This window comes from Podarcis liolepis (assembly GCF_965112155.1).
Source record: "Podarcis liolepis genome assembly, chromosome: 3".
NCBI lineage: Eukaryota > Metazoa > Chordata > Lepidosauria > Squamata > Lacertidae > Podarcis > Podarcis liolepis.
The window spans coordinates 103,561,783-103,586,155 of NC_139557.1; the positions used below are offsets into that span (position 1 = coordinate 103,561,783).

The following is a 24,373-nucleotide window of genomic DNA, read 5'->3' on the forward strand; positions in this document are numbered from 1 at the left end:
CGGTCAGTTAGATTTAAGCGGAACCAAAGTTATATACTCCTTAGCCTGACTCATAATTATCCTACGGAACTCCCTGCCACAAGAGGCGGTAACAGCTTTTGGCACAGTTAGCCTTTAATGGGTATGCTATACAGATCTCTCGCGGCTGTTAGCGGGATGGACTCCACCCAAGTTCAAAGCCTGTCTGTCTTTGAATACTAATCGCCTGCGGGGGAGCAAGGAAAAGGGTGAGTTTTAAAAAGTATTATCCATGGCCTGCTTGTTGCCTTCCCAGGGGCCCCTGGCTGGCTGCTGCTGGAAATGGACTAGAATCTAGATCAAGAGTAGCCAACCTGGTGCCCTCCAGATTTTGCTGGAGGACAACTCCCAACGCCCGAGACCATTGGCTAGACTGGTTGAAATCTGCCTGATCTCTGGAGGGCGCCCCGTTGGCTAACCCTCTTCCAGATGGACCCTCGGTCCAATCCAGGTGGCTTTTTGATGTCATCACATTCTCACACCTTCTAATCTTTCTTTGAAGCGCTTCGGAATTACGCATTTAAGATCAGGAGGGATTTTTAAAATGCGTTTATTTCCAACTTTTTTTCTCCAAGGGGCTCAAGATGGTGCACATTGCTTCCCCTTCCTCATCTAATCCCCACAGCCACTCTGTGAGGTAGGGCTGGGAGGCAGTGACCAATATCACCCAGTGAGCGTCATTCGTGGCCAAGTGGGATTGGTGTCCGGGTTTCCCAGGTCCTACACTCTGCCCACCGCAACGCATTGGTTAAACGGATGTGAAAGGTGAACAGGCAGAGTTATATATTGCCAAGAAACCACGCGTTTTCTCTAAACAGGTTTGGTCACAGGGTGGTCAAAATAATCACCCTATAAAGACAGGAGACAATTAACAAGGGGAGCAGCCTATCCACAAGCCATTTAAGTAGGAGGATTGGCTCTCAATTGTTTTAAAGCGGATTAAGTGACAGCTTGTATAGGAGGCATATATATGGTGAACATCTCCATCCGCATACGTTAAACTGGAGGATTTGGGAGTCAGCTAGCAGCCAGCCCCTAACCCAGCTAAGGCCAAGCACTTTGACTGAAACCAGTAACCCGCCCCTTCCAATTTCCTCCCAAACGGACTCAATTGTCTGCTATAGTCCGTAGCTTCCCGTCTGGTAAATCGGACATCCCTGAAGCCTGTCTGGGACCTCAAGCCTAATCAGGCATAAGGCTGCATAGGGTATCCTCTTCCTGGAAGTTGAAGTGGATCGTGGCCACTCTGTTGATTGATCGCACTTATATATCACCTCTCCTCAAAGGAGCGCAGGGTGGCATTCTTAGTTCTCCATCCTAACCCTCATTATCCTCACAACAAACCTGTGAGACAGGTTAGGCTGAGAGACAGGTGAGTGGCCCAAGATCTCTAGGTGATTCGGACCTGCGCCCCTTCAGACCGATGCCCGACCCTCTAACCACTGCACCGCACTCCTCTGTTAGACCCAAACTTAGAAAATAAGCGTTCTTTGTTCAAGTCCTTTTGCGTTCTAAAATAGGAGAGGAAAACGACCCCCCCCCCAAAAAAAAACCACAGTCCCCACTCCGTCTAAGAACATACTTCGACGTTAATCCCTCTATGGTTAGTGAATGGAGTTTACTCTCAAATGAAACCACAATCTTCCGTGTAATACGGTAATTTGGGAATAAGCTCTAGTGAGCTCGGCCGAATTTCCTTTCCAGAAGAGACGCGTAGGATTGGCTGCGTATGAATTTATTAGTTATATATCTGGCACTTTGGGCTAGACGTACGTCTGAAACCCTGGGGAGCCTCTGCTAGTCTAGACAAGACTGGCCTGACTTGGCGTAAGTCAGCACCCCATATATGTTCCGGTTATTCCAACTGTTGTTGGCCGCCTTGCGCCCAACATGCAGAAAGGCGGCGTATAAACTGAATCACTCGCGTAGGGACAGGGACAGTCAGAGGAAAGCCATACTCACAAGAATCCGGGAGGTGTGGCCACCATACATTAGCTTGTTGCAGCAAAAACAGGATTTGGGGACACGTTAAAGAATAACCAAATTCAGCTATCCGTTTGTGCCTGTCGTCGGAAAAAGTTGGTTTTAGGTGTAAGTGTAGAGGGTGGGTTTTGAGCTCGACGTCGCAACACCCTGAACATAGCGAATTCAGACGTTCTTGAAGTGGTTTTTGCAATGAACGCCTTTGATAGTCAGCTACGGGCTATCCACGTTTGCAGGGCGATCCCTGTGCCCCTGGGTCCGCAGTGCCTACTCAGAAGTAAGTCCTATTGAATTCAGTGACTCTTACTTCCAATTCCGTGAGGTTAGGATTGCAGCTTCAAAAGTGCATTTGCTCCAAAGTAAGGCTGCAAACTTTTTATTCACTTAATTTACTCACCCAGGAGTCAGTTTCCTGCCCCCACCCCCCTGCCCAGGTGTGTATAGGATTGCACTGTAATCCTACACTCTGCAACCTTACTCAAGTTCCCATGTAATTGGGTGTAGGATTGCAGCCTTAAATCTCCTTGGATTTCGGCAGAACTCCCGCTGGGGCTTTTAGAAGACTCGCAACCCTTAAAAGGTCCGGTTGTTCTCGCCTCCCCTGCCTGCTTGCGAAAAAGAAGTGTATCCTCGATTTCAGAGCGGAGAGCGCAGCGGCCGAGGAAAGGTTGCAGAATCCGAAGCCCCTCGAGAACGGATGCTCCCTCCCTCTCCATTTAAAAGTCTTGCGGCGACTTCAACAGAGGGGTGGATTTGCTCTGCCATCCTAAGCATGTTTCCTTGGACGTATGTCTGGTTGTGTTTAATGGGCTTACTCCCTTGTAAGCGCGCGTGTGTTTAGGACGCGTGTCTTGATTGCGGTGCGTAGCCTACAGCGAGAGCGCCCTTTATCTGGTGCAAAGAGTCCAGAGCGCTTATCCCGTATAAATCCGCCGAAGGTGCTATCCTTGCATACCCGGAAGTGAATATAATTCATTCCTATGGAACTTGAAGTGCAATTCTACATCTATCCGCTCGGAAGAAAGGAACATTGAGCTCGATGGATCTGGTGTCCAAAATAAAAGCAAACCCCCCACTTATCTGGGTGGTTTGTCTATTGCTTATTATTATTTATATCCCGCCTATTATTATTATTTATATCCCACCTTTTCCTCCAAGGAACTCAAATTAGTATACATCTCCTCCCGGTTTAGGATCGCGCTGCTGTAGGTCTTTAAGAAGACACAAGATTCTTCCCACGTAGCTAAGACTTTGGACGGTGATTTGGATATTGGTCGCTTTCTCCACAAGTGACCACCGCCGAACTGGGGCTATTTGATCGTATGAATAAACACGTACACGTATATATGCCGATTTTCTTACAGTAGGGTCCTAGCTCGGTGGTGCTTTGCATGGTCCCAGGTTCCACCTTTGGTACGTCTCCCGTGAGAAAAGGTCAAATGTTGATGGACAGACAGTTCTGGGCTGGTTTGACTCGGTTGAAGACGACGAATAGGCGGGATCTTTGAAGCCTTGGGAAGAGATGATGGTTCATTGCTAGAGCGCAGAACTTGCATGCTGAAGGTCGTCCCAGGTCCAGTTCTCAGTATCTCCAATTAAACAGGATCAAGAGATGGGCAGGACCTGTGCCTGAGACCACCACAGGGTTGCTGCCAGTCAGAGTAGACGATATTGGCCTCGATAGACAACGGGTCTAAAGCAACTTCCGAGGTTCCTTAAGTGGTGGGACCTGCTATACTACGGGCCTTGTCCCGTTTAACCCTTTGTGCTATGGGGATGTCTTCCGTTCCCGGCATGAATTAAAGTTCGTTATAACTGCAGCCTTGGATCCATGGGCATAGCTGCCCCCACCCAGTCAAGTAAATCAATAAAAATACTTAGCTAACTGGGGTTCTGCCCCCCCCCCAAATCCTGGCTACGCCCATGCCTGGATTTGTTGTTCTGCGGCAGAGCAATTGAGGTCCCGCTCCACCTCCGATGGTTTGCATCAGAGCAGGACTTTCGGACCATAGCTGTCAACTTTTCCCTTTTCTCGCGAGGAATCCTATTCGGAATAAGGGAATTTCCCTTAAAAAAGGTGAAACGTTGACAGCTATGTTTCGGACAGAAGTCCAGGACCCAACTCAGCAGTAATATACATTAGTCTCTAAAGAGGGAAGCGGAGCACAAGCGCATTAACTCGAGTGTTAAATGCATCTCTCTCTCTCTTTCTCTCTCTCTCTCTCTCTCTCTCTCTCTCTCTCTCTCTCTCACACACACACACACACAGTCTCTCTCTGAGTCGTCCATCCTTCCTTCTCCCTATTGATTGCGCTCTATCCAAACAGGGAGAAGAGATGAGAATTGTATTGGACGGACGCTGCTCACTCGTGAATAACAGGTTCAGTGCTTGTGCTGGCTCTCGCCATTATCCTGTAAGTTAGTATTGAGTAGCAGTAGCTGTCTAAATAGCAAAATCTTTCGAGAGGGGAAAGCACAGCTATGACCCTTTCTAGTTGACCTTCAGCAACTGCACTCTGGATACAAGGGCAGCAATGACAGGGATGTATTGGAGGCTGTGGGAGGGGGCCTATGTCCCCCTTCCTTCCTTCCTTGAAAGTCAATTTCTATTTGCAGTGATGCGATCCTAAGCATGTTGTTGTTGTTTAAATCTCCTTTGGTTCAAAGTGACCTGCTGCAACCCTAACCATGTCTACTCAGAAGTAAGTCATATTGAATTCAATGGGGCTTACTGTGGGTTATTTACAGCGCAGTCAAACCAACAATGCATGCTTGCCAGATAGGCACATGATAGGAGCTGAAGCTCACAGAGTTTTCCTGTCAGTTTCCTAGAGAGGACTCTAAGTGACACACCCACTGTGCCCTGTTAGGGGGAGGGACTAAAGATACATAACATCTCACCTGCCTAGGCACTTCCTCTTTGCCCTTTGCCCTCTGCTTTCTGAACTTCATCTCAGCAATGTAGAACATCTGCATGGCTGAGCTCCATTGCTCAGACTCCATTTTAAACTAGACTAAAGTATGTCTTTGTAACTGGATTACCATTTTAAGCCTGCCTGGACAAAGCTGCTGTATCTGTTACTCTTCAACAAGTATTCTGAGTGAGTAAATGTTATTTTTTACATTTTAAAAGACTGTTTGTGTGACCGAAGGACTTTTCTTTTTGGAAGACACCTGTGTGTGAATTTGTTTTATGTGTGGAGATCAGTGCACGCTGATCAACACACAGTCTTCGCAATAAGGCTATACAGTGGTACCTCAGGTTACATACGCTTCAGGTTACAGACTCCGCTAACCCAGAAATATTACCTCGGGTTAAGAACTTTGCCTCAGGATGAGAACAGAAATCGTGCTCCGGCAGCGCGGCAGCAGCAAGAGGCCACGTTAGCTAAAGTGGTGCTTCAGGTTAAGAACAGTTTCAGGTTAAGAACGGACCTCCGGAATGAATTAAGTACTTAACCCGAGGTACCACTGTATTCTGATGGCATGAGTATCTCAACGATTGATAGTTTCTTATCTGCTGCAGCCTTCATTCACCTTCACAGCCATTGTAACATGCCACTTAGAATCATAGAATCATAGAGTTGGAAGAGACCACAAGGGCCATCGAGTCCAACCCCCTGCCACTTGTTATCTTCCACCTGTTCTACCGCTGAGGACTTCTTGGATCATTCTTTGTCTAGATCCTCCCCTTTGACCATACTGCCTTGGGTGACCCTACTGGGAGTATGAGACCCCCAACGGCTTCGCTCACAAGGATCATAGGAATGTGCAAGCCCACTCACTACACAAGGCGATGATCCCAGGAGTGAGTACCGAAGGACTACCACAACTTAACTGGGTTGCGAGTCAGCGGGCACAAATTGGATTTCCTATACACAACCCCTTTCAGCTACTGGGCTACACAGATTTAAGTTGATCTGAGTTTTAATTTACTTTATTGAGTTTATTTACTGCTTCCCACAACCAAAGGAAGTCCAGAAGGATGTGAAGGTGTGTGTGTTTCAGTTCTAGAGCATATTTGCTCTCTTTTATGGTTGAGGTTTATGGGATCACTTTGTTAAATGATTATATATATTGTATAGCATTAGCACTCTTCCTTCCACCTTTCAAGTAGCCTAATTGTATGGTTAAAAGATTATCCCCTTTAGACTTTGTAGTTGGAAATGCAAATGTGTCGGCTAAAGTCGAGGGTGCATGGATCAGGGTCTTTAAAGTCTTCCATTCTAAGTGTGTCTTGGTGAGAGCAAGGTTCATTCAAATGACTGGGTTTTTTTACTTCCAAGTATGTTGCAAAAGGCAGGGCTCTGGAGATTTACAGGGCTTAATATTGCTACATGCTATGAAGTGGTGGGGTGGGTGGGTAAGGGAAGGAGTTGGTCAATATTTTAATAACCCTTAAATTGTACACAAGAAATATACTGATGGGAGCAGGCTGCTTGTCTAAAATGGTCAATTTTCTTCATTGGTCAACTCTATTTCTGAACATTCACTGGAAAGTTAATGTGATTTCCAGATGATATACTTTCAAAGTTCCAAGAAACAACGTGTTTAGGAGGGAATGAGCATTAGGCTGCATTCCTCCATGAAACTTCCTTCTGAGCTGACTTGTGTAAGATTGTACTGTTGGTGAACTTTTGGGTAGAGATTAACGAGTGGATTACAAACCAGTTCTACGCTCTTTTATTCCATTAGCTGCATTTCCCAGCACTTTTGACTCATATGTGAGTTCAGTGAGCTTACTGTGGATCTTGTGCAGCTTGGCATCAAAATTCTGAGAGCATCTCTTTGGAAGGAAGTCTAAAAGGGTTCAGTGGGTGTTAGAGACAGGATGGAAGGCTTATTCAAAGTAACATCGACTGAGACATTGTGGCTGATGATATCTGTAGACTAAATAGTATAGGCAAATGGATCAGTAGGTACCCTGATCCTGAAGCCTATCACAGACCTCATCATAGCTGAGATGTGTTTTGTTATGAAAATCCATGGCAGCGTATTCACAATGAGTTAAACCCTTTATGCTCAAAGTGTTGGGATGCAACTCAACTTGCTTTGGGGTACACGTGGGAAAGAATAAGTAGAGGAAGCTCCAAGTTTTCTACACTTTCCAGTTTAACACCTTCTCTCAGGTGTTAGACAGATACCCTTAGGGTTGCTGACTTCATTTCCTCCTTCTCTACCATCACTTTGGAAGAGGAGACATCTTTGTGTGTCTCTCCTGCTGAGAAAGAAGAGAAAGCATGGATCTTTGTATCTCCACCTCAGGAACTTCCTTATCAAGTATGCATTTCCTTTAATGAACTTAGATTTCTTATTATTCCTAAACTCAGAGTCTCAGTGTGATTATATCCAGGGTAAAGTGTTCTCCTCCAACAATGATTCAGTGCTCAGTTAAGCTTCCAAGTGGTGTGATCTCTAAAGACAACCACTAGGTTATACAGTATCTATTTACTAACATTGAAATCTCTTGACTGTCTAGACAGGTAGAAACCAATGTCCTATGCTGTTAACTATTTGACTGCTTTGACAGTCTCTCTTCCTTTATACCCCACCAGAAAACCACCCTTTCCATCAAAGTCTTTGTCTCGGCTCCCTTGTCCTCATCCCCAGCTGAAACAGAACTGATCTAGGCATCTTGAGAGCCAGGGATCAAAGCCCAACTTTGTCATGAAGCTCACTGGGTGACCTTATAGAATTCTAGAATGGTAGAAGGGACCCCAAGGGTCATCTAATCCACCCCCTGCAATGCAGGAATCTCAGCTAAAGCATCCATGACAGATGACCATCCAACCTCTGCTTAAAAACCTCCAATGAAAGAGAGTCCACCAATGTCAAATAGCTCTTACCAATCTTGAGATTAAAAGGGAAGTTTTGGTCTATATTTTATACTATCATACATCATTTTGATGGACATTGCTGTATGGAGTTGCTGGGAATTGGAGTCCAGTAACATAGAAGCATAGGGACACGTGGGGCGCTGTGGGTTAAGCCACAGAGTCTAGGACTTGCCGATCAGAAGGTCGGCGGTTCGAATCCCCGTGACGGGGTGAGCTCCCGTTGCTCACTCCCAGCTCCTGCCCACCTAGCAGTTCAAAAACACGTCAAAGTGCAAGTAGATAAATAGGTACGCTCCGGCGGGAAGGTAAACAGCATTTCCGTGCGCTGCTCTGGTTTGCCGGAAGCGGCTTAGTCATGCTGACCACATGACCCGGAAGCTGTATGCTGGCTCCATCGGACAATAAAGCGAGATGAGCACCGCAACCCCAGAGTCGGCCACGACTGGACCTAATGGTCAGGGGTCCCTTTACCTTTACCTTTAACATAGAAGCATAGAGTTGGAAGAGACCTTGAGGATCATCTAGTCCAGCCCCCAGCTCTGCAGGAATATGTAGCTTTCCCTGATGGGGATCAAGCATGAAACTTTGGCATCATCAGCTCCATGTTCTCAGCAACTGAGCTATCCATCTGGAAGGCCACAGGTTCCCCAAACTACATAAGAAAAGTGATCAGTGTGGTAAAGATGACAGTTTGAAGGCAAAAGAGTTACTGAATGGTGGGAAAAGAAATTGTGAGGGTAGGGCTTCTCCCCCAAGCATACTTGCTAGGGACTAAGCCCCCATTGGACATGTAATGAGACTTTGTTCTAAGCAAGCATGAAAAATATGGTGCTGAAAGTCAGGTTTCACGGAGACAGTGGAAATACAATGCAATCCTTTATCTGCCTACTCAGAAGGAAGTCCCACTGAGTTCAATGAAGCTGGCTCCCAGATAAGTGAATTGCAGCAACAATCCTATACTCTCTTAGCTGGGAGCGAGCATCACTGAACTCCATGGGGCTTCCTTCTGATTAGACAGGTGTAAGAAAAAAACTGCTCCTTTTCCAAGTAAGGGATTGTGCCGTTAGTCTGAAAAGATCGGGTAAAGTCCATTCAGCTATCAAATCACAGTAGTAGTGTCTTCCCCTACGGCCTACCCTTCATCCTGAAAATTATTCTCCCCACTTTCCTGGAAGCTGCCATGAAATGGACCCACCACCTCAAAGTCATGTAAGGCAATGCAGAGATTTCCTGCCTCTCCTCAGAGTATTGCATGTCAACAGGACTTGGGAACCAGCTGGGGAGGGGAGGGGTGAACCTGCTCACAGGCCAGGGAAGGGGGTGCCTCACTCTGAAAGGAAATGTCCAAACTCTGCCACTATCCAAATTTAAAAAAACCACACCACTGAGACTTTCTGACCCAACCATTATGTTGGAGTAGTATCCCAGTCAGTCAGCCTTCAATGATGCAATTAGGCCAACATTTCCAGGGCATAGCCCACTCTAGATTATTGCTCTGTCTTCACTGGTAGGCAAGTAGTGATCAGTTTTGCTAGGTTCTGGGTCAGTCGAATATATTTCTCTCTGTATCTTTTTCTTCCTGGCCATGATTCTTTCCTTTAATCCTCTTCTCTTGCAATTGGTAAGCCTGGACAGATGATGTATTATTGCTGCTGCCCTGCACAACATTTAGCACTCTCTCCGTGCTTATTAAGTGTCCTAGTTCAATTAGTGTCATGAAAACTGAATGTTCTGCACCTAAATGACTGAGAGTCAGTATAGTGTAGTGATTAAAGCCCACTGAGTCTCTTGGGCTTGTCGATTGGAAGGTTGGCGGTTCGAATCCCCGCAACGGGGCGAGCTCCTGTTGCTCTTTCCCAGCTCCTGCCAACCTAGCAGTTTGAAAGCACACCAGTGCAAGTAGATAAATAGGTACCACTGCAGCGGGAAGGTAAACGGTGTTTCCGTTCGCTCTGGTTTCCGTCATGGTGTTCCGTTGCGCCAGAAGCGGTTTAGTCAGGCTGGCCACATGACCCGGAAAGCTGTCTGTGGACAAACACCGGCTCCCTCAGCCTGAAAGTGAGATGAGCTCCACAAGCCCATAGTTGCCTTTGACTGGACTTAACCGTCCAGGGGTCTTTTACCTTTTTACCTTTAGTGGTTAAAGTGACAGAGAAGAACCTAAGTGACCAGGGTTCTAGGGTCTCCACTCAGCCATGAAGCTCACTCTGTGTGAACGTGGGCCAGTCACTATTTCTCAGTCTAACCCTACCGCACAGGGTTGTTGTGATGAAAAAAATGGGCAGGAGGAGAACTATGTATGCCACCTTGATTTCCTGGCAGGAAAGTTGGGATGTAAGTGCAAAAAATAAATTAAATAGAATAAATAAGAAGAGCCCTGCTGGATCAAAGAAGAAGAAGAAGAGTTTGGATTTGATATCCCGCTTTATCACTACCCGAAGGAGTCTCAAAGCGGCTAACATTCTCCTTTCCCTTCCTCCCCCCCAACAAACACTCTGTGAGGTGAGTGGGGCTGAGAGACTTCAGAGAAGTGTGACTAGCCCAAGGTCACCCAGCAGCTGCAGGTGGAGGAGCGGAAACGTGAACCCAGTTCACCAGATTACGAGTCTACCGCTCTTAACCACTACACCACACTGGATCTCCAAAGGCTTGTCTAGTACAGTGACCAACCAGATGCCTTCAGGAAGACCTAATTGCAACAGTGCTCTTCTCACTTTTGACTCCCAGTAATTGACTTGCAGAAGTGTCCTTTCTCCAACAGCGAAGATAGAACTTCGTCAGCTTGGCTAGCAGGCATTGATCTCTTCAGCTATCCCATTATAAATGGGGAGCATACTAGCAGAATAAAAGCTGAACAAGAGGGGAAAGTTGCTTGGGCCTCTCTATGTAGTAGGGAGAGAAACACAGCCTACCCAACAGAAGTGTGTGGGGTCCTTAGCTCAGTAGTAGAGCACGTGCTTTGAGAGCAAAAGCTCCCAGATTCAATCCCAGGTATCTGCAATCAAAATCATTGCCAGTTTTGGACAAAAGTTCTGCTCAATATTATGTTCATATGCCATATAATTTGCCTTCCTGTGTTGCATGTTTATGATCTGATCCCAACAAACAAGCGAAATGGAAGTCGTGAAACATTCCAAATACTTGGTAGCTGCAAGTTGACCCTCTTGGACTGGGATTTGGAGAGCAGTAGAGTGAAGTGCCACCTGGAAGAAGAGCCCGGCTGGATAAGTGCAAAGGTTAAGACTCACAGAGCTCCTGTATTCCTAGAGAAGACAGGTCTGTGTGATGTCATATCCTCTACTTCCTGTGATGGGAAATAGGACAAGGGATCTTAATCTTTTCTCCTTCCTCCTTGCCTCAGTCTCTCTCTCCCTTTCAAGCCAGTGATATGAGCAGACATACATGCCTGCGCTCTGCTTAGAGCTCAGGCTCTATTTTTGAAACTAATTTTGTTCTTTGTAACTAATCACTATTTTTACCTGCATATTTGCTGCCTGCATTGAAATGTAAGTAAACCTTTTTGTTTTTACTAAAAGTGGTTCAGTCTTAGTAAAGGGGACAGAGAGGGGAAAGATCAGGTGACCACAAATAATTGCCTAATTCCTGTCTTCCAGTAAGCTACCAAAGTGCAGAAGTATTTTTATTCTGCCATAAAGCAGTTCACAGTCTGTTTACTCTCAAATTTCTCACACACACAGGGACAGGAAATTTAAATTTACAAATTTAATCTTCAGTCAATCTCCATCATTGATGAGGCCTGCATAATACCTAAAAGACAGCTGAAATCCATAAGTGAAAAAGGCAGGGAATTGTTGTTGTTGCTGCTGCTGTTCTCTCTTACCATTTTGTGCCTTAAGACCAGCCTTACCAGATGCAGATTTGTGGTGTTACTACCAACCAAGCATCCTGTCCCTTCTTTGCTTATTATCCAGTCTGTTGAAGAGGTCTGGAGAACTCAAAAACATGACTAATGTTTTGTGATATTTTGGCTGATCTAAGAGAGTCAATGGAGTTGTCTATTAGGGCATGTGAGGCGCTGTCCCAACAACCTCTGCCTTCCTCATCTATCTCCCACCTATCTACCTTCTTAGTAAGCAGTCCAGAGGGTGGTGGCGCTACCTGTCAGGTTCCTCTTCCTTAGGCTCAGTTGCCCTTGTAGACTTCAACAGGGAGGAGGAAGGGGTGGGAACTAGAATTAGTTGGCTTGGCTCTGCCTACTATTTGGGCTCCCTGCATTTGGCCCCACTGCATTCTCAGTGGGCACCAACCACTACTGAATAAAGGCATTGCGTTCATGAGAATGTTGTCATTTCTTATTCTTGTATCTTGTATCTCATTAATCTACTGGCAGAAGTATTTAACTGACTTCTACAGTGTATTCCATGAGGGCCAAAGACCCTTCCCAACAAAAACACCTTGCTCTGGGGCACTTTACATATTAAGACCTATTCAAATTTTTCTGGGAGTAAGCTCCGTTGAACCCCATTGTAGGATTTAACTGGATACTGGATCCAGCTGTTTCATTAAAATCCCTGATAGTCCCTCCTTGATTCTCCTTGTGCAAGCAGCTCAACCCTACCTGAATAGGGCTTTCCCATTAAGGGGAGATAGATTAAGAAGAGGTCTGCATGGATTTCAGCTGTTGGACAAAAAGATGCTGCTTGTTATGAAGTTAGTGCTGCTGGTTACAGTAAAAAATGTGGTATGGGTGTGCTTCTTGAACCTAAATGCAGTAAGCAGAAATAAATTATGTTGGAAAATTAGTGGATGAAAAGCTGGGAGCAAGTACTGCTGATTTTGTTGTTGTTGTTCTCTCTTACCATTTTGTGCCTTAAGACACTTCCCTGGCCAGCCTTACTAGTAACACCATTTGTGGTGTTACTACCAACCAGCCCCAGCACCTGTCATTTTTTAGCACAGCTTACACCCTGGCTCTCTAGCTTAAGGTAAGCCAAATATAAGGGGCTAGGCCAGGGATGGCTAACCTGTTAATCTCTAGGTATTGTTGTTGCACTACAACTCCCATCATCCATAACCATCTGCAGTAATGGCTGGGGCTGTTGGGAGCTGGCCTCCAAGTACATGTGCAGGACCATATGGGTGAAATAATCAGACTTGGTTCAGGTTCTGAATGGGACTATTTTCTGTGTAAGTGCACCCAATGTTACTTAGAACTAAATGTCATTCACCATAGGCCTGCTTGAATAGTGCTCAACAGCCCAATCCTAGGTACTCAGAAGTACTCAGATGTAAGGAAGTTATTAACAAGTCCTTAACAGGGGTTTCCCCCAAGTAAGGGTGTATAGAGTCGCAGGAACCTAACTCTAATCTGAAAGGTTCCAAGACACAATGCCTTCAGACCTGGAACATCTTATTTCTTTTCTTGAAGTCCCAGCTGCTGGATCTGTTGCTCTTCAACAAGTATTCTGAGTGAGTAAATGTTGTTTTTAGCTTTTACAAGACTTTGTGTGGTTATTGCTTTAAAGGGGGAAATACCAGGAGAATCTACTATGCGTTAGAGCATCCCGGATTACTTAAATTAAAAGGCTAAAACTAGTCTAGCAAAGCTACCTTATTTCAAGCTGTCTTCTCTGGATATCAGTTTCTGATATCTAGTCTTGTGTGATACTAAACACAATATGGGTTCCTCTGTATACAAAATCTACACAGCTGTACTTCCAAAATCCAATTTTACATTTACTTAAATAGCTACGTGTAAGGGTATTACATGCAGGCAATCTATAGATATGTGAAAGAATTCTGTGTGCATGTAGGGACATGTTAAATCATACACCTGTGCAAATACCTGTAAAATTAAAATTTGGGCATAAGCATGGCCGGTGTATGGAAGCATACTTAACATGCATGTCAACTCAGAAGTAAGCTGTGCTGACTTCAATGGAACTTCTTCTCAGGGTAGAGCCTCATAGGGTTGCACTTTTACATGAGAGTAACTCCAGTCAAATCCATTGGGACTGAAACATCTAGAATTGTGTGGGGAATCACTTAAAGGATCCCTGTATGTTTTGTGAACAGTGAACACCAAGACAGGAGAAGAGACGGCATGTGAAAGTGGTCAAAAAATGCTGTTTGCTCTTGTCAATTTGTCTGTAGTCTCCCACATACACCTACTTAGACAAGAAGGAGATAAGTCCTCTGAGTGAGTTGGATGAGACTGAATCTCCCCAGCTTCACCCTCCAGCCTTGAGCATCCTTCCCTGGAAATTAAAAGTCCCTGGAGATTAAGAACATAAGAGGAGCCTGTTAGATTAGGCTCAGCATCCTGTTCCTACAGTAGCCAGCTGGGTGCCTCTGGGATATAGGAGCCAACTCCGAGGGGCCACCCCCCCAAAAAAGTTGATGGGTATTGCCATTCAAATGGTATGCGTGCATCACGTCGTATGATTGATTATGTGGGGCGGGGCTTATCTGGCTCCCCCCAATATTTTATTCAAGTTGGTACCCCTGCTCTGGGAAATCTGCAAGCAGCACCTGTTACTCAGAAGCACAGCCATGGTGGCCCCTAGGGCTGTTAACTTCTGAATGGACCCGCACGCTCCTGCTGTACGATCTCTCTGTCGCGCGCGGGTCCGTGCCTCTTGTCTGTCTCAAAAGCTGCCTGCCACCATCGATGTGTGCAAGGCAAAGGCACACTGAAAGAACTATTGGTGCGCCCTGGGGGATAATGGCCTTTTGCAAAGAAAGGAAACAGCCAGATCGCTTCGGAAAGATTCAACCTGCCCCTTCCCTGGCTTGGATCTGGGGTGAGGAAGAAGGTGGATCGATGGAGATGGAGGTGAAAGCTCCTGTGGATTTCCGGATACCTTGGAGGGGGAAATGGGGGGGGGGAGGGAGGTTCCTATGGAAGGCAGTGGAGTTGTTATTGTGTTTCTCCCACCAGGGCTCAGTCAAAAGGGCCAAGCAAAAGTGCACGTGTGAAACGCAACATTCGTCCTCTCCTCCTCCTCCTCCTCTCTCCCCTGCATCTCGCTCCCCGCCACCCCTCGATTCTGCGTTTTGTTTGGCTCTTCCTCCCGCAGGCCCAAACTTTGTTTTCTTCTCTGCTGACTGATCCCCTCATATTAAGCCGCTCCGGCTCCTTTCTCGGCGACTGCTAAGAAGTCAAGAGCGATTCTCGCAACCCCTGGCCTTTCATGCACCCAGCCTGTTTGTTAGCCCGCTGAGGCCCGCCTTAAAAAGTTTATCCCAGAGAAGCAGGAGCGTCACGAAAGACACTCAGTCTTCCCAGGGGTCCGTGCATGGTACCGTACTTTGTGGTTCTTTAGGAAGGAAGGAAGGAAGGAAGGAAGGAAGGAAGGAAGGAAGGAAGGAAGGAAGGAAGGAAGGAAGGAAGGAAGGAAGGAAGTTGGAGGAGGTTACCCAATAAATAAATTAAATCCATCTCCCTAGATTCGAATTGCTGTATTTTATGGCTGCCTAACTGCATTCGGATTGTCTATTTGTCTCCCTATTTACATGCTGTAGCCGATTCAGTCACGCTCAGAGAAGAAGACCCTCTGAAACCAACGTCCCGCCAAACCAACCTCTCTTAAGTCCATTGCTTTCAATGGGTCCTTCTCCGAGCGTGATCTCTTTTGCAGTCAACCCGTGTATTCTTCTCAGATAGGAATTATCAGGGTTGCTTCCCCCCCCCCGCCCCCCTGAATTCATAGCGACCAATTTGTAATGAAATCGAAGCCTCCTCCTCTGTTTATCTAGATCAGTGTCTCGGGAGCGCTTTTTTTCATTTGAAACTCAAAGAAAATTGCACCTGACTTCCCGGCCCAAGCCTATTTGTTGAATGCAAACAGGAATTGTGGGCTGCGCCTCTTGATGCAACATTCTCTGAAGCACCTTTCAGAGGCTCACAACTTTTAAATACCTTTCTTTCCTTTGACTGCTTTAGAAGGCGTAAGAGGGGGAGAGAAATTCCTGGAGATATTTCCTCTTCATATATGAAATTCCCCTCCCCACCGTTCTCTTTCCTTAAGGAAAAAAATATCCAATTTCCCTGCGCTCTTTCTCTCACTCCCTTGCTGATGATGTGTACACATCTTTTTAAAAAACAAATAGAGTACAGAGCAATTAGCGGTTTCAGAAGACAGAATTGAAACTTCACAGAAATTCACCTTTAACTGGGAATGCGTGTGTATGTGATTATTTAGGACCTTTGATAAAGACGCACGCAGTGTGCACAGCGAGAGCAATGCTTTTGCTACATGCAGGGTGCGATCCGGGTCTTATTGTTATGATTATCACCGGATCCACATGCAGACTCGTGACTTCCCTTGCTCTCAACAGATTTCTCGGGAGAAAATTATACCACTAAAAGCTATGGCATCTCAGATCGGTTTAGAGCCTGCTATATATATATATATATATATATATATATATATATATATATATATATATATATATATTGTGGAACAGTTTTTTGGAGTTTGGAGTGTGTAGACATGCACATGTATCAATTATCTCTATCGTATATAAATCAGGCACACAAACACGCCTTTTCTTGTTTTTTCCCTATTTTATTTTAACATAATATTCTCAGTAATCTAGCCTGACTGAACTAATATGTGTGGGCATATGGATCCTGAATTTAAAATGCATATATATTAATACCACATCCTCAACACATTGAAGCATAAGGGACTCCTGATTGCAAATACGGAACTGACTTACTGACCAGCAAGACTGCAGTATCTTTATGCCTGAAATTTTCCCCACGTTTCATGAATGGTCATTTCTCTGACACAGCCGAAGATGATCCGCGTTCTCTTTGGGGAGTTTTGTCAAATATTTGTTTAGTCCTGAGTAAGAGCCTTACAAAAGTTTCCCAGTAATCCAGGACCGAGCTTGATCCGCTAAACGGGGGTGCGCGGTGTCAAGTGAATGGCAATTTACATGATAAAGAGGGCAGCCCATTTTGTTCCGGGTGGAACTGTTACACTTGGGCCGTCGTCAGCGAGAATTTGAACACTTGTAGGAAGAAATCATCATCATCAATTGATCATGCGTCACCCAGTTTCCTTCTCCCCAAATCCTTGCATGTGTTAGGAGTGTTAAGATTTTGAAGAACCTTGGACGCTCCTTGACAGTGAGCCAAAGTGAATCCCCATTTACCTCAATGGAAGAACTTAGCCAATATTCATGCCTTTTCCTTTGAAATCAATGGGACTGAAAAGTGCTTTCCTTTGGCTGAGTCCTGCCCTGGGGTAGCGGCGGTGGTTGTTTTATTAATCAAACATAATAATAAAATGTTTATTTTCAAGTTTCGTGGGAACACTAGTTTATATATGGGGGTAGGAAAGCCATGCTTTCACCCGCTGAGCTGGAAGCTCCAGTGCTTGTGAAAGATCGCAGGGACACCCACAACTCACTTCAGCCGATGTCAATTGATTCTGTAACACAGTGACCGTCTCAGCTTAAATGTGCTGTAGCAGGAGAGAGGTGTATGGAAAGCAACGGAGGCATTATCTTGGCTGGCAGGGTTACTTGCAAATTGGAATATATTTTCATTTAGTTTTGACCTTCCACAGCACTGCTGATTAAAATAAATACAGGGATGGTGCGGAGAGAGGCGACACACCTGCGTGCTCATCGCGTTATTCCGGCGCCCTCCAAGAAATTCACACATTACAGCGTGGTGTCTGCGTGGAGTTCAGTGCGGCACCAAGACAGGCTGGTGCCAGAGAGGAAATCAGAATCCACCCCACTCTAGAGCGGTTATATTGGCTTGTGTAGACCTATCTTGAATAATTTCACCCTTACTCCAGCCACACTTTGGAACCTTCATTTGAAATAGCTTGCAGTTACGGGACTTGCCACGATCCAGAAACTCCTTACTCCGAAGCAGATTGAGTAGCATTTATACTGTACGGCGACTCCCCGGTGCTCCGACATAACAGCGCCATTCTGTGCGCGTTTAATAAGGGTGCCCCTTCTAGTGAAATCAACATGACTTACTTTGGAGTAAGGATTTTTGGCGTCGGGGCAACCGGTATTTGCAAAAGCTTCTCAAATCCGCACTTCCCCTCTTCTCTCTTGTTGGGTACTGTTCTCTTTTCGTAAAGCTTTCTGGTGGAGGAAACAAAAAAATCCAGTTGATTTTAAGCGGGGTGTCAGGAGGGGTGTGTGGAGGTTTAAGCGCTGCACTCTCCTTCTGGGCCTTGATTGATCCGCTGGCGGTACCCCACCCCACCCCCGGAAAATGTTTATGTTACCTTTTTGCCAATCTGCCTAGTTCTTCCACCAGTCTTTCAGGATTGTACTTTTCTTGCGTTGGAAAGCTTTGGGGAGAGGGTTTAGAGGCCAAGCTGCGCTTATATAGAACACGGACAGCCTGCCTGCCAAAACACTCTTGGGTTTGTTTGCCGAGGCTGGTTGTGCCTAGGTGAAATGGGAAAGGCGAGCCAGGTGGACAAGTTAAGGAACAACCCCACCCCCCAAAAAAAATCACACTCGCCATGCTTGCAAGGACCAAAGGGAACTGCAGTTCAGCCTCTGGACTCTGTTGGTTCGCCCTTTCTCTTCACAGACATGAAACGCGGATATGGAAATCAATATATAGACAGTACGGAGGGCAGATAATGGACGAGGATCGGTGGATGTAATAATCTGCATTTAGGGCTTGCTATTGTTTGGATCGAGCTCTCCCCGCTCTCTGACACACACACACACACACACACACACACACACACACACACACACACCATTAGCACTTTGCTGCTTTTCTGATATTTGTGGTAGTTGCTTTCTTTGCTTGTTGTACTTTGGCAAATCCAAGGCCATAAATCCTCCCCCCCCCAAAAAAAAAACATACACCCAGACCCGCGAGCTCCCACCCCCAGTTTGGGGGTACTTTCGGGCGAGGAAGAGAATGGCGGGCGTTTAATTGGCGCTGCCCTCTTCTAGTGGCTTGGAGCTCCTCTGTGCTTTGTTACTTTTGGGGAGGCGTGTGTATTGGAGGAAGGGGGGAGCCAAGGGGGAGGAGGAAATCAGGCTAATCAAACCTTTTGTCATGGCCAAATTCCCCCCTCGGGGTCTTTCCAAACATTTGTTTGAATAATTTACCTCCAGAATAGAAAAATACTAATTGATTTTAAAGGGCGGCGCGCCCGCCCCTTCGGAGAAAAGCGAAAACGCAGCGCAAAGACTCTTAACTGCTGCAAAGTTCCCTTACGGAATGTTGGAGCCCCGGATTTAAAGGGGCCACGTCCCTTTTTTTGGCCGACGCAGCAGGCACCACGCGACGGCTCCGTCCCCCTAAAGGTGCTGGTCCCAATCCAGGGAAGGTGGTTTCAATCCTTTTTGGCGGGAGTTGGGGAGATCAGTCCCTTCCAAATGTAGGGGAGTATTTCTGCCTTATCTCACCCGTGACGCAATATGGCCTGGCGGCCGCCCTGCCTTGAACTCCAATGTACCTACTTAACAAACGCACTTCAGATTTAATGTGGATAAGCCTGAGTCGGAATTCCCACTGAAAAGAAAAATCAGGGGTGGCGTCGGGGCTAGAGACAAGCGCTGCCTACGGAGATGGTGGGTTCAAATCTCTGCCCAGCAATGACGCGCTTCGGGACAGGCACCCTCTGTGTTTGAGCCTACCTCGTAGGGTCGTTGTGAGGGCCAAATTGCACTGCCGGTCACGGATTGCTTTAGGTGGATCGGGGCCAGCGAGCGTCGTCTCCCACCCCCCCTCCCCGAGAGCTGCGTAAACGAAGGCGCAGAAGGAAGGAGGTGGCGTTGGTTGGATGAGGTGGGAGCAGGCAGCCCAGGGTGGTTGTAGTCGAGAGCGGGGCGGCGAGGGCGGAGGGGCTGCAGGTTCAGCGCCTGCTCCCCGCTTCCCATTCAGGGCCGGGTTTTGATGCGATTCATTAGAAGTAACGAGTTGACATTAGGTAAATCGGCATTGAGGGAGCTTTTCTTCGAGTGTATGGCGAAGCTTCATTACAGCCATCACTAACAAGGCGTGCAATCGCTCTGATTGGGCAGCCTTCTTCCAACGGCGGGGCCTCGAGCAGGATGCCCCCCTAATGAGGGTCACTGCCAGAGATTGATAAGATATTCAGGGTTCCCCCCCACACACTCCTCCCTTCTCCTCCTCGCGCCAGGAATTTGGGAATTAAAAGAGAGAAAACAATTTGGAATGGAAATCGTAGTACTCTGGTTTTTCTTGTTTAGTTCTTGTTTTGAAATCCGGAGGAAAGTGGAGAATCGGACTTCAGCCATGCCTGTGCTTTGCCTGCGCTCTCTCGGCGTCTTCCTTTTCAGGCCTGTGGACGGAAGAAACTTCGCTGGGCTGCCAGACCTTGTGCGTCTTTCCTTGGGCTTGCTGAGCGCGGAAGGACTTGTTTCTGTTTAAAACCCAGCGTAGGATCCGGCTAACACCGTCCCCTGCGTTTTTGCATGGGAACGTTAACATTTCTCCTCCTCCCTGATGGCTAAATCATGAGGCGGCTATCAGTCCCAACGGCCTGGCTGGCCCTTGTCAGCCCTTGCCAAGAAGCCCGAGAGTGTCTTCTACTTAACATAGCTAAATTACAGCTTCTAAATTAGATTAAGGATCTCCCTTGCACCGATTGGTGCGGCCTGATCCGGAGCCACTCAGAAGTAAAGCCCCGCTGTACCTGGCGATATTTACTACCGTGGATGCGTATAACAATAGCATCCTTAAAGCACGTTTTCTTTGGAGTAAGCAGTAGGTACTGTCTTCCAGTAACTGTAACTATTCTTTAAAGTTTACGCCTGCACTGATATATGCATGCACGCGTGTGTGTATGTTCAATAACAAGATTTAACGGTATTCAAGACCGTGCAAGGAAACGATTTCCAGGTTATGGCTGCAGTTTGAAACACAGTGACTTAGGAGATCAGTTCCACCGGACTCAGTGGGATTTACACAATCAGGATTTTGCCCGCAGGACTGGGCACCACTTTCTGATCCTAAACACATGGGGCCATAACCCAGTGGGCAGGTGAAGCTCGATCCCAGGATTGTTTACTCGGGAGTAAGTGCCACTGAGACCAATGCTGCTCCCCCCCCCCTATAATGGGACTGTAGCCTGAAGCCAGTTTAAGTTCCACTGCAATAATTGGGCCGCTCCTAACTCTAAATTGAAGCCGCAGGGTGCGGATAAGTCTACAATTTTATATACACTTACCTGGGCGTAATTACAAGTAAATAAGGATCAACACTTACTTTGGAGTAGCCTCGTTTGCATAAGATCAGTCTGAGCGCCTGACTGTTAGTCACTTGGGACTGAATTTCTAAGTACCTGCATTTAATCAGGGTATTGTTACTTGAGATACAGTCCTCTGAAATGTGAGGGAATTATTGCGGAGCATAAATGGTTTGGGATCCCGAGTAACCGGGGGAAAGTGCAAACCTTCAGACAAGTAAACCCAAGGACCCCGTGGGGAAAGTTGGGTTGCTGGTTGAAAATAGTGCAGAAATCGGAAGACTCGAAGCAAAAGACATTCCACCTGGAATTAGAGTGCCCTTGTCAGGAACTGGAAAAAGGAACTACCCGGACAAACTATAGGAGATTTAAGTCAGAGAAACAGGATTTGCTACCAGAGAGACCTTTTTGAAAAGGAGAGCTCTGAATCCCTGCAACAAACTCATTGCAAGGGAGTTGGAGAGGGCTGCTTTAGAAACTCAACTATTCCTTTTAACAGAAGAACAACTTTTTCCTCCGCACAGAATTTATTGGCTTCGAAACTAGGCATACACACACGTTCTGCACTCTTCCTAACCGAAACCAATTCGGTTTCTTTGTCACTCTGAACAGTACAGTCCTACACGTTTGTCTACTTAGAAGAAAAGCTCGCTGGATTCAACCACTAGATAAAGGAGTTTAAGGCTGCAGCCTTAACGTCGATGTTACCAGCAGAAAAGAAATACTGAAATATATATATATATATAAAGTTTCACCTTGAACCTTTGGAAGTGGCTTTGAGCCAGTTAATACAAACTTATCCCCACTAGCCCCCCCCCCGCCCCGCCAGAGTCCTTTGCCTTCGGTTTTTACACCCGCGTGCACAACACACCCTTCACATCAACCGGATTGAATTACAGCTGCCGAGTGGGTCAAACTTAAGAGGACGTCTAACATATGTATTCGTTTCTTATTCTGAAATGGGGAAGGGAGCCTTCATTTTTTTTTAAGGATATAATTGTAGCAAGACATAATCACTGCTTGCTATTAAGTAATTCAATGAAAACCCTGTTGTTGTTGTTGGTTGTTGTCTAGGGGTGTGTGTGTAATTGTGACTGATCTGAGTTCTCCTTTCCTTTTCCTTTTATTCCGGTTTCCCTTTCTTAATTCTTCCCTGTTCTTCCCAACATTTTTTTAATTTCCAGAGGAAGCCCAGGATTGTACTGAGCACACAATCTGAGCACACACATAAAAGCAGGGGAGAGAATCTGACCCGCCTGGTAGGTCGTTCCGGACAGAATCAGGATTAAAGGAAGGTGGGGGCTGCAGGAAAGAGGGATAAACTGGGAAGCACAAAAGAAAGCAATCCCGCAGACAAGGAGAGACAACCCCCCCCCCAATCCCTCAGTTATTACATTTGAACCAAAGGCGCTTGGAGTCCCAAGACAAGGCGCGGTGGAGATGCTAAGTGTTAAGATGACGCTTTCAGGATCCGCACTTATGGTATCAAGCTCCATTCACACAAATGGGATTTGCTTCTCGGTGGCGCGGGATGGCATCCACCGAGTTGCCCAAAGAGAGACTGGATTTTAAAGCAGACACGCGCAAGAGGAGCGCCGCCTCCTCCCCGGACCCTGAAGGACCTGGAAGGAAGCCCCATTGAATTCAAAGGGACTGACTTCCGAGGAAGACAATTACTTGGGAACCCGCTTCCCTCAAATTAGGTGTTCCAGGTAGTTCCAGCACTGGTGAAATCGTCTCCGGGTTCTAAATGCTGAAACAACCCCTTCCAAACGAGTGATGAGGTGGAACAGCGGTCAGAGACGGCTCCCCCCACTCAGCGCGCCCCGCCATCCTGTCCAAAGCAAGCCCCACTGATCTCTCCCGGGGAATTGACTTCTGTTCCTCTTAGCCTGTTCAAAATCAGGGTGCAAAATGTCCTTTGGTGAAATGGATTGGGGGGGGCGGGTAAAGAAATGCAGAGCTCCAAGGAAGGAGCAAGCGTGTCGAAGAAAAGACAAGCAGGCTGCGAGCAGAGGCGTTGTACCCGCTACGACCTCTCTCCTCTCCTCTCTCTCTCCATCCCTCCCTCCCTTCTCCTCCCCTCCCGGGCTCCTTAGCAAAGATGGGGATCGAACTCTATCCCCGAGTTCTTAAGCCATCGGGTCACGGAAGTGAGATGCGGGGTGGGGGTGGGAATGGATCCTTAAAAAGAAAGAAAACATAACCCCGAACAAACAAAAAAGAGCAGGAGCTTTTCTAGTGGGACCTGAGCGTATGATTATTATTTTTTTAGAAAACCATCCCCCCAAACAAACCGCCACTTACAGGATCCGGAAAGGATTTTCAAGGTCAGCCTGGCTTGATGACTTTGGCCCGGGTGAAGAGGCGGAAGAGCGGACGGCTCGGCTGCTGGGATCTTTCCTCCGATCACTCTTTCTCTTTTCACCTCCTCCTCCTCCTTCCTTTCTGTCTGTCTCTTTCTCTCGCTCGCTCGCTCGCTCTCCGGCTCCAGCGGCTCTCAGGCTCAGCAGTTTGCTTGCAAAAAAAAAAAAAGGAAAAAAAGCGCCTCTCCTCTCTCTCTCTCTCTCTCTCTCTCTCTCTCTCTCTCTCTCTCTCTCTTTTTCTTTTCCGGGGGCTCTGTGTTCGCCAATTCCATTGACAGTTTTCAGCCAGCAGCTGCAGTCATTAAAAGGCATTTACACCCTGGCCTCCTCCGTACAAAGATAGCGCGCCAACAATTATCTGCTTGTACGTTTAAGGACAGGAGAATGTGTCCCTAACAGGCTTAGGCGAGGGGAGATGGAGAGCTCCAGTCGCTCTCCTTAGGGCAAAGCCTATCCTCGCTGTCCGGCCCCCCCCCTCTCCCACCCGATACCCGGTAACAATGCCCAAAGTTTGTCCGTGCGCTTGTGTGCGCGCTCGGGAGTTTGGGGAGGATAACCGCGGCAGGGGCCACAAAGGCACCGGTATCCAGAAACGAGGTTGGGGTCGGCATTGGGGAGATGGCTGACGCTGCGTTAGAAACAGAAGTCCGGGGTTGTCTGCAGAAAGTCGCCTTGGGGACGGCCGAGCTAAGAATCAACACGTCTTAGTCAGAAGAAGACCCGGGCTTGTTTCCACCTGCTGAGATGTCCTTTCATATTTTGCCCCTTATCCATCTTAGTCTCTAGTATGGGAAAAGGAAGCCCTCCACTGCTTGTGGGACGCATCAGCTAGGGAGGGCAGAAGCTTGTTCCATCCGATTCGTGAAGACTCAAGAGAAAGATATGGGCATTTATTATTTTCAGGATGTTTCTGCGCTAGGAGAGAATCGGAGCTCAGCTGAGAAGTGTAATAAACCCCGTCTTTTCCCCATAGTTTGTCGATTAAGCG

At 46.8% G+C, this 24,373-nt stretch overlaps 1 long non-coding RNA gene across 1 annotated transcript in view; it reads right to left on the bottom strand.

Annotated features, from left to right (window-relative positions):
• The window catches only part of LOC310702932, a 36,428-nt gene extending 12,904 nt beyond the window's left edge, over positions 1-23,524 (bottom strand). Inside the window, exon 1 of the long non-coding RNA XR_014523807.1 lies at positions 23,327-23,524. This is a non-coding gene — a long non-coding RNA (uncharacterized lncRNA). The remainder of the gene's footprint in view (positions 1-23,326) is intronic.
• Between the last annotated feature and the right edge of the window lie 849 nt (positions 23,525-24,373).